The sequence below is a fragment of the Culex pipiens genome, chromosome 3, assembly GCF_016801865.2.
Source record: "Culex pipiens pallens isolate TS chromosome 3, TS_CPP_V2, whole genome shotgun sequence".
NCBI lineage: Eukaryota > Metazoa > Arthropoda > Insecta > Diptera > Culicidae > Culex > Culex pipiens.
This window is the reverse complement of record NC_068939.1, coordinates 63,015,569-63,035,024: the sequence shown is the minus strand read 5'-3', so window position 1 is coordinate 63,035,024 and position 19,456 is coordinate 63,015,569. Positions and strand designations below refer to the sequence as shown.

The 19,456-nt window shown below is 33.6% G+C and overlaps 1 protein-coding gene across 23 annotated transcripts in view; it reads right to left on the bottom strand.

The window, feature by feature from the left end:
- Positions 1 to 19,456, bottom strand: part of LOC120424318 (poly(rC)-binding protein 3) — a 335,864-nt gene that overhangs the window by 177,155 nt on the left and 139,253 nt on the right. The window lies entirely within an intron of this gene.

Here is a 19,456-nt window from a genome sequence, read left to right as displayed (position 1 = left end):
GTAGGCCATGAAGACGGCACTTTTTGGTCTCAATTTTGTCATATTCGGAATCCTCGGACAATTTCACGTAAGTTAGAAGTATTGAAGTATATAATTTTGATTTAAAAAATAATTAAATAAAACATTTTTGAAAAAAGAAAACGATCTTATTTACCCTATGATCAATACGTCAAATGCTGTATCAAGTAGGCGAAAACTTGTTTGACCCCTAATTCGACAAAATGCTAAATAATATTTTAATTAATTCTAAATGGCATTTTTTTCACTCAAATTCAAAATTCCAACACCTCAATCTAATGTAAAATTTTCTGAGGATTCCGAATATGACAAAATTGAGACCAAAAAGTGCCGTCTTCATGGCCTACAGGGCAAAAACTAACGTTGTAAAATGTTTGTTCTAGAAAAATCGTAAAACTATGAGAAAAACTGCGATTGGCCAAAAAGTTAACACCGTAGGCTTATATTCCATGAAATTCCCTAACTTTTGACCAATGGGAGTATGGGTGTTGGAGGCTGTTGCAAAAAGATATTAAGGTTTTAAAAAAATCCATTTTTAACAGTAATTTGCAAAAGCTAAGAGAAAAAATCGAACCAATCCTGGATGTCTATAGCACATTTTGAAGGGCTTCAAAAGACCTTTCGAATGCACCTAAGAGAACTGGAATCGATGAAGTTTTACGGAAAAGCGAGCAATTTTAAGATTTAACATGTTTTTTGGACCTCAAACTTCAATGCCCGTTTTACCCCACTTCCCTTTGTCGTAGAGGGCTCATATTTGGCATGAGTTCATCTCATGTATAGACAAACAAACCCTGAAAGTTTCATCCAAATCGGAGCAACTCGATACGATCTGTTTCACATCGGTGAAAAACTCGCTCTTAAAACATATTTTGATGTGTTCTAATACTAAAAATTTAAAATTATTTAGAAAATTTGTTTGCAAAAAATCTATGAGATTTTCATATGTATTCAGAACTTTGTCATCCGAAATATTCCAACAATAGCTACAAAGGACCCGCCGAAAAAGACCTCGACGACGAAATTTCCCACTGCGAGGGGGAAAACTTTCGTTGACACACTCGGGAGGGGCAGAACCCGAAACAAAACTAGTATAGGAAAAGTGCTAGCACGAACCCCTGCCAACGATGGCAAGATTGCGAAATTTGTTTTCACGGAACTAATTAGTCTCGACACTGTGACTCTGTGTGTGACTTGGTGTGCACACGCGAGAACATGCCATATTAACTTTTTAGTTTGCTGAAGGGATTATCCATAAACCACGTGGACACTTTAGGGGGGGGGGGGGGGGTATGGCGATTGTCCACGCTCCATACAAAAAGGTTTTTTTTTGTATGGACAATTGTCCACGAAGGGGGGGGGGGGGGGGGTTGAGATTTCAAAAAAAGTGTCCACGTGGTTTGTGGATGGTCCCGAAATACCTCTCTCTTCACTCTTCATCTAGAGCGGTGGAAGCTGCTAAGTTGAAATTACACTTTTTAATCCCTTTTCGCGTTGAGAGTGTAATGTCACCAGGATCGCCCCCTTCCCCCAACCTTTCTCGTACATTGTCAAAATGACGGTTGAGTAAAAAGGGCGCAAAAGCAAAAGTTTTCCGCGAGTGAAATTTCACTTGATCTAATTAGAGTGGGTACCGTTTACGAGTCTTGCCAACTTTAACAAAGAGAGGTTTGCGAAATTTACTGTGCTGTGCGTGTATCGCGTCTACGTCTGTGATTTTTGAATAGCTTGCAGCAAGTATTTTGGGCACACATTTTTGGCTATAAAATTTGTGACAGGTGCAAACTCATGTGCACTTGATGTGGCCGGTCGTGACGAGCGATGAACTTTTGCGAAAGGTTCTGCTGGCCCCGTTGTCACCGGTTTTAATTAGTAAGCTAGGAAAGGTTGTTGAAAGTTGGGGGGATTTGAATGTGCCTGCTAGTGATAAAATTTAAACATAAATTAGGTTTACACACTTTAAGAACTCTTGTTGAAATTCGAAGATTTGGTGTGATTCATACCTGCAAAGAAAGAAAGAAGAAAAAATAGTATAGTTATTTCCAAAAATCACCTTAGAAATTCTAATTTTCATTGCCATTGCCACTGTACATCGATATTACCGACAGCAATTTTAACATATTTTCCCCCAGAGATCGAAATCGAACCATGTACCAACACAACACATTTCCCTTGTGTGTACTCCCCATGGAGTACGTGGCTCTAACGCCAAAGATATCATCCAATCGAAATCTACCAAACTACTAGTTGGCTGGCAGTGCTAATAGTGGAAATCCCTCTCCAGCTTCTCCAGCCTCCCAGCAGCAATCGGTATTTATTTTCAATTATGAGAAAAATCTGATTTAATTAAACAGTGAATCGAAGTTCATTGATTATATCTCGCCATCGTCTAGGCTCAGGACCGAACTGTGCCAGCCAGTCAGAGTCGGAGTCTGCACGTCCTGCTATCGGGCCCTCTTGCGCTTCGTTGAATAAATGTGCTCAATTCTATTAATGAAGGCTCGAGCACGGTAAAACGACGAGGGGAGCAGCACATCTGCACATGCCAATTTCTGTATGGAAATTCCCCCGCTCCCCATTCTCGACAATCCTTCTCTACCCGGAAATATTTTACAAGCAGCAGGCAGTCGCGGCTTCGGAGGGGGGAATCGGCAGGCTTCTCCACTGAGAGGCACTTCCTGTCTGATAGCGCGCTTTGTGTGCCCAAACTAACAGAGTCGGGAGCGAAATGGAACGAAAAACGAACGGAAAATGTTTGCATTTTCACTGCTTTTTCCCAGTGAGGTACACAGTGTCGTCATCGAAATCGATCCGGGAGGAATTTTTCGAACCACGAAATATTGCAGACTTCTCATGGAAACCGGAAGAGTGCAGGCACGGAGGGGATTTTAATTCATAATCATATTTGGTGAAAAGTATAGATTCCCGAAAAAATGAAAAAAGCTTAGTCACAATAAATGCTTTAAAAAAAAACAGAAATATTCAGGATTAAAAAAGTTCTAAAGGCGAATATTTTTGAAAAGAAACTGAAATAAACGTCAAAAAAATAGAAATTAAAAAGGAAGAAAATTTATAAACTTTATATTTTTAACAAACAAAAATTGATGTTGTATTGTAATTCAAATGTACAAAATGCAGGGTGACCATCTACACTAGTTTGGTCCAAATCCGGGCAAAAGTGGAAATTGGAAATATTTGTTTTCTAATATTTAAGCAATGTGGCATAATAAAACAGAATCACTATTTTCGATGGTCATAATTTATTTTCATAAACTTAAAAATAATTAATATAGTTCATTCAAACTCAAAAAAAAATCATGAAACTGAAACTGCCAAAATGTTAGAAAAATAAATAAAGTATAAAGTTAGAACAGTAAGAATCAAAACATTAAAAAAAGATGTCTCCTTCAAAACAATTGAGAGAAAAAAATAGAAAAAAGGATTCTGTATTTTTTTTATTCTTTCAAGCAAGCAGTTTTTTTTTTTTGTAATTTAATGAGTAATTATTTGACCATTTTTGTTTAATTTATTATTTTTTCTTGCAGGTATTCATTTATTAGATTTTTGGGAGATTTTTCATTTTGTTTATAGAATTAGCAGTTTTTTGAAAAGTTTAAACAAGTCTTAATTCGAAAAAAATATTTGAGAATTTTACAGTTTTACATAAACATTTTTTGAGTTTAAGTTTTATGGCTTATGAGTATGTTTGAAAGCACCCATTATTATTTTTTTATTATTTTTGTTTGAGAGTCTTTAATAAATTTGAGTAAATTTTCGAATACTTTTTCTTATGAAAAGTCTGAACTCTGAAATATTTTTGCTTGTATCCTCAATTTGTTCAAACCTATTGTTATAAATTGTTTTTTTTTCTCTTTCAAAAACTAGCAAATAGAACTTTAAAAATATGTTAATGAATTCCTCCAAGGTTTCAATAATTTTTTTTTCATTATTTTATCGTTGATAAATATTCTGATCAGATCTTTTTAGCAAAAGATTTTCTCATAAATCTTGTGCGAGTTCTCTTCTCTGCCGCAAGAAAAAAAAAAACATATTAAAATTATCATTCTTGGTGCGTTTTCCAATGTTTTCAAACATGAGCTAAATCGTCTGATTTTGAAGTTTTTATGCGCTTTCTATTATTGGATAACCTCTCATTGAAATATTTTAAAGAGAATTAATCAGACTTCAACCATATTGTTTTTTTCCTTTCCTCTAACCTCTTATTGAAATATTTTAATGAGAATTAATCAGACTGCAATCATATTGTTTTTTTCCCTTTCCTTCGTTAAAATTTATTTTAACTCATGATTAAAAAAGCGAAATTTGCTGCTGTTTAAAATTTTCCATGTTAAAAAATATTAAATAATTAAAAAAAATCAGTTTTGTAACCTTTCAATCTTTGGTCCTATTGACTTTGTCATACATTTTATGAATTATGGAAAAATGCTTGTACAATTTTTTTATAAAAATGTCGATCAAAAAATTTGGAAATTTGACTGTACATAAACTCTAGACCAAAACCAGAAATGGGCGAATAAGCATTTTTATATGTTAGCTCAAAAGTAAAAATTTACAAGTAAAAAAATTGTAAGTAAAAATCTGAAAGAAAGAAGCATACTTAACCATCTACAACCCAACTCTAGACGGACTTCGATCTAAAAATTCACCAAAAATCAATTTTCAAACTATTTTAAATCTTTAAAAAGCATTTTAAAGAAGAATTCTTTAAATTTTAGGGGTGGAAGTGTGTCTTGTATTATGTAACTTTGTATTAAAAATGTATTTTTTTCAGGAGTCAACAATTGGAAAAGTGGCTGTGAAAATATGAAAAAACTAAAAAGATAAAAGGTAATGATAGGAAGTGGTAAAACAAGCCAAATACTATCAAAAACAAACATAAACTAGACATGATAATAGCAAATTAAAAAACTAAAAATAAATCAAGAAAAGCATAAAACAAGAGAAGTTAAGTTTTTCGTAGAACAAATAAAACAAAGAATTTAAAACGATAAATCAATCGAAAAGTATTCAAGTCAAGACTGAGATAGCAAAGAGTTAAATATTAAAAAAAATTAAAATATAATGAACTACCTATTTAAACAGTTTGAAGTGACCACATACATATTAAGTTTACCATGTAGAAGATGTTTTTGACTTCCCTCCGAATCAAAAATAGAAAAATACCACTCTCCTTCCACTTTTGAGGACACGAAAGAGCGAACTCGCCAACACAAACAGTCAGTGATTTACAAAATCCCGACGTGCAAAAGAAAATAAAAAGCAAACTCCACACAATCACACTGAAACAGAACTTTCGCGGAAGAGAGAGAAAAAAAAATATCGTCGACGAACCACGAGCAACTTCTAATGGCGGAGCACATTTTTCGAGCCCCGGCACGAGGACGATAATTGGTTTATCAAATACAATTTTCCAATTTCCCCCATTTTTGCCTGTTAATTTTTACATGACAAACGTAGCAAAGTGGGACGAGGCGGGGGTGGAAGTGGGGGAAAAAGTGAACTGTCGCATAATTCAATTATGTCAGACAAAATTCAGCGCTGGTGAAACGTCAGAACACCATTACTGTCGAGTGGGAACTCAAAAGTGAAAGAGAGGGGGAGGGGGGGATGGAAATCAATCCTGAAGTGGATAATTAAATCAACTGAATGTGAAACTCCTGAAAAAGCTGGTTGGGCCAGATTTCGCACTGTGATGTGATGAAGTTGTGTAATTAAGAGATCATTCAATCATGACAGCTGCGATTTTGAGTAATGTCGATGGGAACAATCGCAGATTTTTTAAAAACATTTTTCAAGCATAGTAAACATTGTTGAAATTCTAAGCTTTTATCAACTTTCAAAGGAAAACAAACCTCGGGGTTAGCAAAAGATTGTGTAACAGAGCTCACATGAAAGTAAACAAGGGCAAAGGATCTACATTGCCTGGGGCAAGGCACCAGAGTTTAGGAGAGAATTGTCATCTTAAGTGGAATTTAAGATTCCTTACAACATTGATATCAGTAAGACAACAAAACAAAAGAATTTAATGAAGTGAACAAAATCTTTAAACAATTTCCACAATTGACAACACTTCACTAAAGCGCCAGTAACATTCTTCGTTTTTACAGGTCATGCCTTCATTTATGACATTTTATGCATCATTATTCTCCTTTGCAGAACCTCTTCCGCTTGAAAATTTTCCCCATCTTAAATACAGCCGAAAACTTGCCAAGGTTGCCCCCAGAAACCGAGAAGAAAGGGATGCTGCCCCGGCCGCATATGCCATAACTCACGACCATGAGCGCGCTCTCACGGAGTTGCTCTAAATTATGCAAAATTCACTTAATTTAAATATTCAATCACTCCTCCACGAAGAATTGTTCATCCTCCGGACTGACTTTAAAAGGCAATGCTGTATTACCATAATCCTTTGTAGAAAGCGGGGGCCAGCTATTATATTGCACTCAACCTCGCAGATATTCTGGGGCGAAACGTCAAACTCAAAGTCTGGAAGCAGATTCACAGTAACCAGATCCTGGCGATCTGAGTCCCTTTCTCAGAGTGATTAGGGATGGTTTCAAAGTTGAACTACAGTGCATAGAAACTAAAAATTCTACAACGACTACAACCATGTCCAAACCCTCCAAAATCCCTTTGCAAAGTATAAGATTTCCTTAAAAGGTGCACCAGCACCAGAGGTATGTTACGTCCATAACGAGTAGCGAAATACCCCACTGGCCCTAGCACGAACACACCAGTCGAACAGAACATGACAGGACGAGCAGAACTTTGAAACAATTCTTTTTTTTCTGTTGCTCCCCGCGCCGCAGTTCATTTTCATAGTTCACATGTTTCAAACAGGGAACATATCTGCTGCCGAAGAGCACGGGCGAGTTTTGCTACTTTGTTCAGCCTTCTGTTTTTTTTTTTTCAACACAGTTAAAAATATGAATATTATAAAAATACCTCTGAAAATGTCAACATTGATCATTACATTAAAAAAGTGAGATTTTCACCTAAAATATTGTGCAAAGTTATTTCAAAATAAATACATAAAATTCGCAAAAAAAATATATATTACTGTGCCCTGAGGTCCAACATCCAACGGTCTGTATAGAACTGATGCAGCGGACAACACGCCGCAGCAGGTTCCGAAACTGTATATGTGTGTGTGTGTGTTTGGAGAGTGAAAAACTGGCCTGACCATAAAAAATACGAAAAATGCTAAAATTACGTACACGTATAATATTGGCAACGGTCTTAACAAATTATCAAATTTGAGTGCAACGACCACTTATATGTCAAATTTGAGTTGTTGTTCACAGGGTTGCCAGATTGCCAGATTAATCTGGGAATGCCTGATTTTTAAAGTGCCAGCCAGATTAAAGATTCGTCCTTCTCTGTGCCAGATATTGACAGATTTTGCCAGTTTTTTTTTTTTTCACTATATGCCCATTTTGAACAGCTTTTTGATTAAAATGAATTAATTTAATTGAAAATAAAAAACAGAATATTTTTTTCTAGAATAAAATATAAATTCAAAGTTATGAGGTCCTTAAAATCAGCTAAACCATCTAAATTCTACAACAACAGCACGGTCATTTTTTATCAACCGTTTTCAGATCACTCTCGAGCATTTTGGGGTTATGTTAGAACTAAAAATAAGATAAAGCAAAAAAAAAATCTTAAATCACCTGAAGATACGACTATCACAAATGAAATTTGTTCGAGGACTTCGGGAAATCGAGTCTTTACTATTTTTTTATTATGTAAAAATAGGAATTCTAATAATAATAATTAACAAATTTTTAATATTATTATTATTTTTTATTAAATATTTTCAGGACATCTAATTGTACATTTTCATCTGCTTAAAAACAAATTGTCTTCATTTGATCGTACTTATGCTAAAATAGTTTGAAAAATAACGAGTGCCACGATATTTCATCATTGCAATTTTATGAAAATCGGCCTTCGTCATGCACACAGGACCAAAAGATAAAATTATCGTCGTCTAAAAATTCCATAAAATGCCGTTTACAAAATTTGCAACACTGGTATCAAACGAAGGGAAATTTTGTATGCTTTTTACTTTATTAGGTTTTTTTTTAAACACTTAAATTTTCACAAAATACTTTAACTTTTCGAAAATAATAAAATTTTCAAAATATGGATACCAAACGAAACGAAATTTGGTACGATTTTTCACATTTATTAAAGTTTATTTTGTAAAAATACAAACTTTTAAAAAATTCCGTATTTTTACCTGAAAGTACTCTAATTTTCCAAATTCGCAATATGGACAATGAGCATCAAACGCAACGAAATTGTGTATGCTTCATTAAACATATTACTTTGTTTGATACCCATATTGCAATCTATGGAAATCTTAGTATTTACAAAAAATTACAATGTCTTGAGATGATTTCAGTGTATAATAAAATAATAACGTGAAAATGCATTCAAAATTTCGCTTCGTTTGATACCTATATTGCAAATTATGAAAATTTAAGTATTTCTGGAAAAATATGATATTTTGTGAAAAAAAATTCAAATGAATACCAAGTATCGCTCGTTTGATACCCATATTACAATTTTTGAAAAATTGATCCGATTATCCGAAGGCCTTGGGCAAATTTCATTCCAATAATCGAAACTTTGGATACCGTCATCAGGGGTATCATTGGGTCTGGGGGGTGAGATTGGGTCATACAAAAATGAGGAAATTTGTATGACCCAATCTCACCCCCCAGACCCAATGTCACCCCTGATGACGGTAATCGAATCATGAAAATAAAATCGTTTTCTTATTTTTTGATAGTTGAGCTTTAGTATGACCCTTAAACTACTCTAAAGTGATTAAGAATTTGTAAATCCAAGATGGCGGCCAAAACCGCGATGATGGATTATTGAAAATAATGCATTTTTTATTTAACATGCAATTAGGGAGTGTGGGGTAATTTGGACACCCTAAGGAAATTGCTCTGCCACGGGCTGTATGGATATTTTAAAGGAATGTGGATGACACCAGAGGATAATAGAGACCATATTTTATGGAAAAATGTCATTTATTTCGATAAATTTTGATGAAAACCCCATTTTTATCGCAAAAATTAAAAGGTGTCCAAATTACCCCCACATTTTTGTGTGGGGGTAATATGAACACCCCTATGGGGTAATTTGGACATGCCTTGTGGGGTAATTTGGACATACCTTGTGGGGTAATATGGACACCTTTTTTGGGGTAATTTGGACACATGTTGAAGAATAAGTTTAACGTTTGATTTTTTGAGCATGTTTTATATCCATCAACCTGGTTTTGTAATTGCTTTATATTTTTAAGTGTTTTTTTGCTCACAATATTTCATCAAAGGTTTAAATAATGATTTTGTGATAGAACTATAATTCAATAGGATGATAACAAATAGTTCGGTGTATAATTTAATCATTCATTCTGAAATGATTTAAACATTGATTCTGGATTAGGCACAAGTATAGTTTTTAGTGATTAAGGTATCGTTTAGATTTATCCAAACCAATCTTTATATAGAACTAATTAACCTGAAACTATCATTTTTTTTAATTTTACATTCCGTAGCCCTTCAAATTTAAATATTATTTTTATCCAGCATATAGAAATTAGAAATGTCAAATAAATTAATTAAAAACAATAAACATTAGAGTCTAGTTGAACGCCAAATGTGCAGTAGCCAGATTTTCATCCATTCAAATATTGAAATAAATTTATCTAAATTAAAAAATAGGGGTTTTGTGAAAGTTTCATTGCTAAAATTCCTTTTTGAGTGTTTTGACATTTAAAATCCCTCTAAATTTAATTAAATCCCTTTAAAAACTCATCCGAACATGAAAGTTACTTTTTTTTGCCTGACAGGTAGACTTTCAGGTATGTCCAAATTACCCCACAAGCCATGTCCAAATTACCCCCATAGCATGTTTTATAAAAAATTGCAATTTTTGATGATAAAAATTGATAAAATGCACAATATATATACGTACATATCTCAGGCATCGTCTAATCAACCCCCTTAAATAAAAATTGACCACTTTTGTGCCATATAATTCCTGCAAAACCTTATTTCCCAACCCTCAAAAATTAGAACTTAAGGCATTGCCAGCCGGCCTTTGAAAACATTTACATATTATTACAAAACTACTCAACTTATTCCAACTTTTTTGGTTTTTCCATACTCCTAGGCCATTACTGGTACTAGCCTTATCGCTTAAATTGCCGTTTTCACTTTATATCAGAAGAAAAGGTGATTTTTAAGGGGGTGTCCAAATTACCCCCACTGTCCATATTACCCCAAACTCCCCTAACCATTAAAATTTGACTAAAATGGGCTCGCAGAACTCGAATTTGATTAGAGTTTGATGATTCGAATTTGATGTTTAAAGTAAGGAAGTAAAAAAAAACTTTTTTTTGTTCGTGATTAGATTATCCGATGTCCCATACAAACCTTAGGATAATCGAACTTCGGATAATCGAGTCTGGACTGTATATTCGAAAAATATGGTATTTCGTGGATGTTTTAGATTTTTTTTAATAAAAAGAAAGTCTAATAATGTGAAAATGCATAAAAAAATTTGCTTCGTGTGATACCCATATTGCAAATCATGAAAATTTAAGTATTGTTTTGTAAAAATTTAAGTATCATAAAAAAAAAACTCTGAAAATATTAAAAGTATACACATTTTTGCTTCGTTCGATATCAATGTTTCAAATTATAAAAAATTGAGTTCTTTCGAATAATTCAAATAAATAATTTATGAAAAGAAAACAAAAATTTAATGCATAATAAATATTTTTAAAGATTGATTTAAAATAATTACAAATGTTTGATCACCTCATTTTTGAGAAAATATTGAAGGAGGGGTCACAAAAGCTTTAAATAAATGTTTTTATTGAAATAAAATTTTGGTTCAATATGACACTTTGAAGATCATCGTTGCAAATTTCTTTGAAAGTTTAACCTTCTACTGCGAAAATTTTTTTTTCGGAGATTTTTATTTTTCCCGTGTTCAGGAGGTCATTTTGAGCAACTTTTATTCAACGAAAAACTTTACTTCTCTTGTTTTATGTTTTTGTTGTTTCATTTTTAGTATTTTAATCTGCATTTATCATGCTTAGTTACGGGGTTACATACATGTAGAAAATCACAAAATGTATTTTACAGAAAATTTATTAAATTCACTTAAAAGATGATTTTCAATCACTCCTGAAAGTTTCATGAAGATATTTCATGATTTAACTGAGTTAGAGACGATTTAAGCTCAGAATTTTGCCATGCGCAAAGCAAACTTTCTAACTTTCTGAGCGTTTTTCTCTGAACACCAAGTTGATTTACGGGTGCCACGATACCTCGAGATGGGACGGACCAAATTGGTTGAAATTTTGGATGAAGACTTCTAAGACATATCCCGTGTGCATGACGAAGCCCGATTTTGAAATTTTGAATTTTCAAAAAATACAAAAATCAAAAACTGGCGATTTTTTATATGAAAAACAGAAAAATATTTTTATCTTTTTTTTAAATAAACTTTTTGAAAATCGGCCTTCGTCATGCACACATGACCGGTTTGACGAGTCTTCACCAATATTTTGAGCCAATTTGGTCGAAGCAATGTTGAGATATTGTGGCACCCGTTTTTTGAAACGGCTAACTTCAAACAGCTATATCTCGGCAATGATACAACCAAATGTCTTCAAATTTGTTTTGATAATAGATGAAAATGTATATTTTAATTCCCTGAAAACAGATTTTGAAAAAAGTTTAAGTGTGTGCTCAAACCAACCTCTGACATTTTTACCGATTTACATGTATGTAACCCCTTAATGTTTGTTTTTGGTAGTATTTGGTAGTACTCTACCACCTCCTATCATTACATTTGGCTATCTAATTTTTTCATGTTTTTACAGTAACTTTTTCAATTTTTTGCATGTTTTTCACATTTTCTGCTATAAAATGTCACCATTATCATTTAAATTGTAAAAAAAATCGTAGAGCCATAGTCTGGGGCACTAGAAAAATTACTGCATACTTCTTTTTGCTTAAAATATAAAAAATGTTAGTAAAAACACTGCTAAAGTTGACCTCTAAAAAAATGAAATTTTTTAAAACATTAGCAAAGTCACATAAAACAAGTAAAACTTCCAACGCATAAATTTTCTAAAATTTTTAGAGTTTTTCTTTCCAATGCTTTTTAAAAATTGGTTAAAAAATGGATTTTTGGCGATCTTTTAAATCGAAGCCCGTCTAAAGGCGGGGTTGGGTTGTAGAGGGTTAAGTGGAAAAAACACACCACTTGATTTTTAATAAATTTTTAACCGGAAACAGACACAAGCTTCAAAAAATATTTTCACAGATTTTTTTTTAAACAGAAAGACCTAAACTTTTGAAAACTTTGTAGAACATTTCAAAAACATTTTCTCAAAAATTGCACCTGAGCTTTCTTTATCCATAGAACCACAAGGGTAAAATTGTATTGCTCCTGGTACACACAGTGCCAAACTGGCAAATAGAAACAAACAAAGCTTCCCGCAACTATTCCGACACAAAAAAATGTGTCCTCCACCTATACGTTTTCCGAGCCCGTATGTGCGTCCCGTTTTTCCCACCGGGGAGAAAAACTTTTCCGAAAATGGCAAAAACATGTTTCCATCCATTTCAATAAATTTGTACACGGGGCTGGTACAGATTTGCCAGAACGGAGAGGCCCCTTAATTGATAATATTATCTCCTGCTGCAGAGACAGCGGGTTTATTAAACTCGATGTTCTTCTATCGCCGCTTAGGCTCCGGGGGTTCTGGAACTGTGTGAATTTGTGTGGGGGGTGGAGGGAAATTGAAACGCAAACACGGTTTTCCTCTTGACGTGGCAGTGGCCAATACTGGGTTAGCGAAATTATCAGAAAGTGTGGTACGAAATGAAAAAAAAAAAACAACTCTGGAAAAGACTAGCAAAGCTAAACATGTGTGTTTAGTGGATAATTATGTCAGCGTAAGCTAGTGGCACATAAACACACTAGCACACGGCTGTGCGAAATGTCCTTGTCGCCATTTAGGGATAATCCGGAAAACACGATTATACCGATGCACAGGTTTTTCGTATCGGGCAGTGAAAATGTTCGATTGACGTGTCACGCAGAGTTTTTAAAAGCTGTCACTAGATTAACTTTCGAAAGATGTCCGTCACTTTAACTCAACTCAACTCAACTCAGCTCAGCTCAGCTCAGCTCAACTCAACTCAACTCAACTCAACTCAACTCAACTCAACTCAACTCAACTCAACTCAACTCAACTCGACTCAACTCAACTCAACTCAACTCAACTCAACTCAACTCAACTCAACTCAACTCAACTCAACTCAACTCAACTCAACTCAACTCAACTCAACTCAACTCAACTCAACTCAACTCAACTCAACTCAACTCAACTCAACTCAACTCAACTCAACTCAACTCAACTCAACTCAACTCAACTCAACTCAACTCAACTCAACTCAACTCAACTCAACTCAACTCAACTCAACTCAACTCAACTCAACTCAACTTCACCTTCCTTTCAATGTCATAGCATGTTGACAAACTTGTTGTACTTTCAAGTAAACTTTGGTGTCACTACAACTAGCTTGGTCGATCTTCAGCTCTAATAGATCTTCGATTACTTGAGAAACTTTGCCTTTTTCCGACAAACGGTTACACGTTACGAGTTTCAATTCGTACGATTTACGCTCAGACTTCACCCTCATTCCATGCTAACCCAACCCAGAACGGAAAATTACAAAAAAGGTGGGTGTGTGCTCAAGAGTTTTCTCGTTCAAAATGAGGGAGAGAGAGGTTGTGTAGAATTGCCCGCAGGACGGCGTCGAATGACGACCGGGGCTCAGACCGAAGGTCTGAAGTTCTTTGAAAAGAAAAGAGAAAACCGTTGAAGTATTTTTTACCCCTTTTGGCTACCATGCTGGCTGTTGGATGGAATGGCCGAAGGCGAGGACAGTTTTTTTTGTTGCTTCCGAGAGTTTGCTCATCAACGAAGCCACCGAAGGACGACCAGTTCCAAGACTTGGAAGACCGGCAGGTGTGGTGCGCGAGGAAATCTAAGAGATTCTACCCCCGGACTTTTTTGTGGAGGAGCGCACATGATGCTAACTGATGGATGAGCTCTTTTCTCAACGTTAACTTGTGACCTCGCCGCCGTATCCGAGGATCCTCGTATGGACGAGCATGTTTCAATTAAGTGTGCAGTGATCCGAGAGATAGCTTACGGGGCATGGATTTGGCTTCACGGTAGAATGGCAAACCAACTGTAGAGATTGCAGGTGAATCTTTTTTTGTTAGATGAACCGGGGAATTTGAATGTGAAGTCAAGTTTTATTTTTTGTCGACCTTGGCTCAGATGATAAATTACAAAATCATGAAAAAGTCAAATGAAACAAAACGAAAAACATTGAAGCCAAAACAGTCGATAAGATTGATAGCTAATCTGAATTTAAATAAAGATAGAGAATAATACTATGTATTGTCCCGAGCAGACGGAAATAACTTTGGAATATTTTTTTTATATTTGAAAATACTAGGCCAATAACATTTTATGTTGTTTATAACAATATTTGTTATTCGTCGTTATGATTTTTTTTGTTATTGGATTATTATTGTAATAACAGACTAATAATTTTTTTAGTTATTCTTCGAACAAATCTTAGTTATTATTTTTTTAGATTTAAACAACTAATCCGATCATCCTAATTACAGTTAGAGGTATTCTTCCATAACAAAAAATGTTATTCTCAAGTTGTTTTGGCTTTCAACCAATATCAGACCAATAACAAATTTTGTTATGATAACATAAACTGTTATTAAACTATAATGCAAATTTTTTTCAAGAAGATTCCATAACACTTTCAGTTATTTTAACAGATTTGTTATTGAAATGACATGGATTTTGTTATTACCGTCTGCCCGGGGTTACCGGAAATCGAAACGTAAAATTTGGCTTTATCCTCTTCTCTTTATTAAAAAATCACGATTGACTAAATTCTACTGTAAGTTGTAACGCTGATTTCTTTAAATATTAGAACAGTTTTCAGCTTAATATATTTTTTTCCTTTTCAATATTGTTTTAAAATCAAATTTAAATTAAAAAAAAATTGAATTTTTTTTTAAATTAGCTTAGTTTTTACGAACAAAAAAATAAAAAATATAAAAAATAAAAAGTTTAACAAACGTTTATTTGTAATAAACAGATGTTAAATATGATGAAAATAGAACCAAATAGTTATCCTGTCTACTATACGTGATTTTACACTATACATGTGTAATATTACATCTATAAATATGGAACTCAACAAAAATTGAGAAAAGATGTTACTGATTGCCGTAAATTACAAAAAAAAATCAAACCGGTATTATGTCAGAAAAATGTGTAAATTAACATAATAAAACGGGTATTTTTTCCTAATAAAAAAAAATCTGTCAAACAAATATAATTTAATATTCTCGCTTAATTTTATATTAAAAAAATTACATCTCTTAATGATAAATTCAATACTTAAAAAATAAATATATTCAGACAGAGAAACAATAACGAACAAATATTATTCCAGAAAAATGTGTGATTTCACTTCTTAAAATGGGAAAGTTTACAACTTTTATGTGTAATTAATTTTTTTCATAGAAATCATTCAGACAGATTTGAGTCGGTAAAAATCTTGCAGAAATACAGTATGTGAGAAAATTTACATCTGTTTACGTGTAATTATATTATTCTTTTATTTTTCATAAAAATCATCCTGACAAAATTTGTCAAAAAAATTTTATTTTAATTCTCAAAATGTGAAAAATTACATTTGTTATACACAATAAAAATCAGTAAATCTTGAAGGTGTAATTTTGGAAGGTTGAATATTACCTTACTTATTATCATGTTATCTTACCTTAATTTACTAAAAAAGTGACATTACACCAGAAAAGTGGTAAAATTACACATTTCCAGAGGTAAAATTACAACAAAAAGATGTAGTCTATCCAAGATGTAATAAAACCATGATGTTTTTTTACTGTGTACCTATGTAAATATTTTATTTTTTCATTTCAATTATAGTTAAATTACGTTGAAAAAATAAACCATAAAATTTTACACATTCCATAACTACTTATTTTACTTTGTAGCGATATCAGGGTTGTCAGTTTAAATGTTTTTGGAATAAAATGAAATAAAATACCGACTTGAACTTGAAAAGGTAATAAAAGCAACTGAAGTGACAGTTTTGCCAGTACTCCAAAGTTTATTACTTTATTATAACTTCAAGAAATCAAAAGATCAACTTAAATTTTAAATTAAATTTAGATTTGTTTAGCCGTTTAACATCACTATGCTGAAAAAAATAGTTTTACGAAAATCTTAAGAGACACCCCCTGGCTCGATTCTTGAAGTAAAAATAAGTAACTTTGCCAATTTTGAGCCGAATCGGTTAAGGTTTAAAGGCAGCTATTGTTCGTTGAAGTTTTGGAAAATTCTCAAAAACGTATGCAGAATAGCAAAGACATCTAAATTTCACCAAAAGGTGGCATTAAATGTTTCGAATAATCGTCAAGTGTGAGATTAAAATGTAAAATTTTATGATTAACAACTTTGTAGAAGACCGCAAAATGATCCGAGTTAACCCTGACGAGTTAATAGCGATTTAAAGAAGTCGTTTTTACATGAAAAGATGTGTTTCACCAACTTTAACGATTTATAGCGACCCATAAACTTTAACCGATTTGGCTCAAAATTGGCACAGTTGCAAATTCTTGCCAGGAATCGAATCAGAAGATATCCCTAATGTTTATTTTGTTAATTGTCACCCTAATGATCACTCTTGAAAATTCTCTCTCTTATACCAAGTAGTTACAATATTCAACGAAAACTTTTTGAAAAACGACCTTCCAAAGTCAACTGACCCCCTTTTTAGACGGAACGTCCCCCATCTCCAGCAGAATACTTTCAATAAGTCTCTTCAAAAATCATTCGCACGGAAAATTCTTCGCAAAACTTTCACTTGAAGTTTGGAGAACCCTTTTCGAGCAGCCTCTGCAGCAGTGTATCAAGTTGTCCGTGGGAGTATTTATGTTGCCCAGGAGATGGCGACCTTTCCGACCTTGTGTGTTGACGATGCTCGGGCGGGGAACTTTCCGTTTCCCGGAAGCACTTTCGACTTGCGCCGATGTCTAGCAGGGCGTAGGATGGACCGTCAACAAATCACGGCCGTGGAGGAGGAGGTCCTGGGATCGAATGTTTAGATTACGTGATGGAGTTTTTTTTTTTTTTTGCTGTTGGTACTAAAAGTTTTGTCATTAAATTTTGATACGGTGATTAGGAAATGCAATATTTTTGAGTAACCCAGAAAAATAAGAGATCAATTATTTTAGAATTTCAAAATAACATTCCAATACTATAGTTAGTGCAAAATTAAAATAATTGACATTTTAAGTTGTGCTACGTGATGACAAAATTGCCAGATCTTCAAAAGTTATGGATAATCGAAAGATCATCAAAACGTTTCCTACTTTTAATTCAAAGCACATCTGGCATTTCAAATTGACATAAATTCAAGTACTTATGACTTAAGGCAGGGTTGCCAAATCTTCAATATATCTTGTACTAAGTTTTCCAATTAAATAATTTTTAATTTACGTTTTTAAGCCCACTGTGCGCCGAATCACGTCTCCGACGTTCAATGAAGCTTTAAAATATCAATTTCCGGCAGGAGGAAGCAACCACATGCCTCTCTAATTAGACTAATAAACGAAAGAGGCATCCTCTGTCTGTCAGGGTGTGTGTGATGCACCCTAGACAGGAACATACGCCGCTGGCGAAGCAATTAGAGTAGGACAACATATTACATCCGAAAGTGGAAACATATCCTGGGGGGCTCGCATCCTCGGCATGTGGCACCATCCTTGGAGCATTGGAGGTAGAAGGGAAAAACAAGTCACAAGATTGTCACACGATTTAGACGTTTGTTACACGAACAACGAAGCTTGTCGTTCGACGACACAACCAAACACACATAATTGCTCTCGAGCTGTGCGAGAACAATTATAAAGTTTTATCGTTTCATTTCCCACTCCACCACCAACAAACGGCAACAACGCCGGTCCTGCGGAGCATCCGGAACAGATTAGAGAGGTTAGGTTTTTTTTTTCGTTTGTCCCGGGGACAGAAAGTCGCTGCAAAAGTTGGTGAAGTTGAGAGCACAGTAATGAGTGGGATAACGAGTGATAAAAGATGATTTGAGCGGTACTTAAAAGTTCAAAATTGAATCAACGACACCTGGAAAGAATGAAGAAGAAAGTTCTGGCGATATGAATTTATTAAGGATTGTATCGAAATGCAGTACGATACTCGAAGAAGCGTCGCAAAATTAACCGAAGCTATATTTCTTAAATTCTAATGAAAATATCTTTTAGTTTAGAAAAAGATGAGCTTGAAAATTAAAAACAATTGCACATAGAGTATAAATGGGGACCGCTATTTCTGAAATCAAGTGATTTATTCGATTTTTTTCTGTTAAGACCTTTTCAATTTTGCTTTTTTAAATTTCCTGATCTTTTCGAAAAAAAATTGAAATTTTGTACTCAAGACTAACATTTTATAAAAACCAAAAATTTATATAAGGTCCTTTTGAAGCATTAGAGTTGCTTCGAAAATCTTTAAAAATATTTTTTCGAAATTATCATAAAATTTTACAAATGTTTCATTTTTAACATTGAAAATAGGACCATTAGTTTCTGAGATATTGGCATTAGAAAATGTGGGAATGTTTGGATGAGACTTGAAAAACTCCAGTTTTCTTGTTTCTTGATCATTTATGCGCTGTATTTCAGCAACCAGAGGTCCAATCTTCACTGTTTCGGAGGCAATTAAATTGTAAATTTTCTCAACTTTTCGAAAAAAAAAATGTTTAGGTCTGGACAATCACGGACATTAAAAAAACGAAATACTGGAATTTATCAGTTCAAATTAAACTTTATGTTGCAATATCTTGAAAACGGTGCACTTTATTGAAAAATCTATAAATTACTTTTCGATTGCAAATTTTAATTTACTTTTTAAACAAAAGTCAAAAAAAATGTTTGAGTACCCGGGCAGACGGTAATAACAAAATTCATGCCATTTCAATAACAAATACTGTTAAAATAACAGAAAGTGTTATGAAATCTTCTTGAAAAATCAATTTTTGCATAAGAGTTTAATAACAGTTTATGTTATCATAACAAAATTTGCTATTGGTCTGATATTGGTTGAAAGCCAAAACAACTTTGGAATAACATATTTTGTTATGGAAGAATATCTCCAACTGTTATTGGGATGACCAGATTAGTTGTTAAAATAACAAAAGATAATAACAAAGATTTATTCGAAGAATAATTAAAA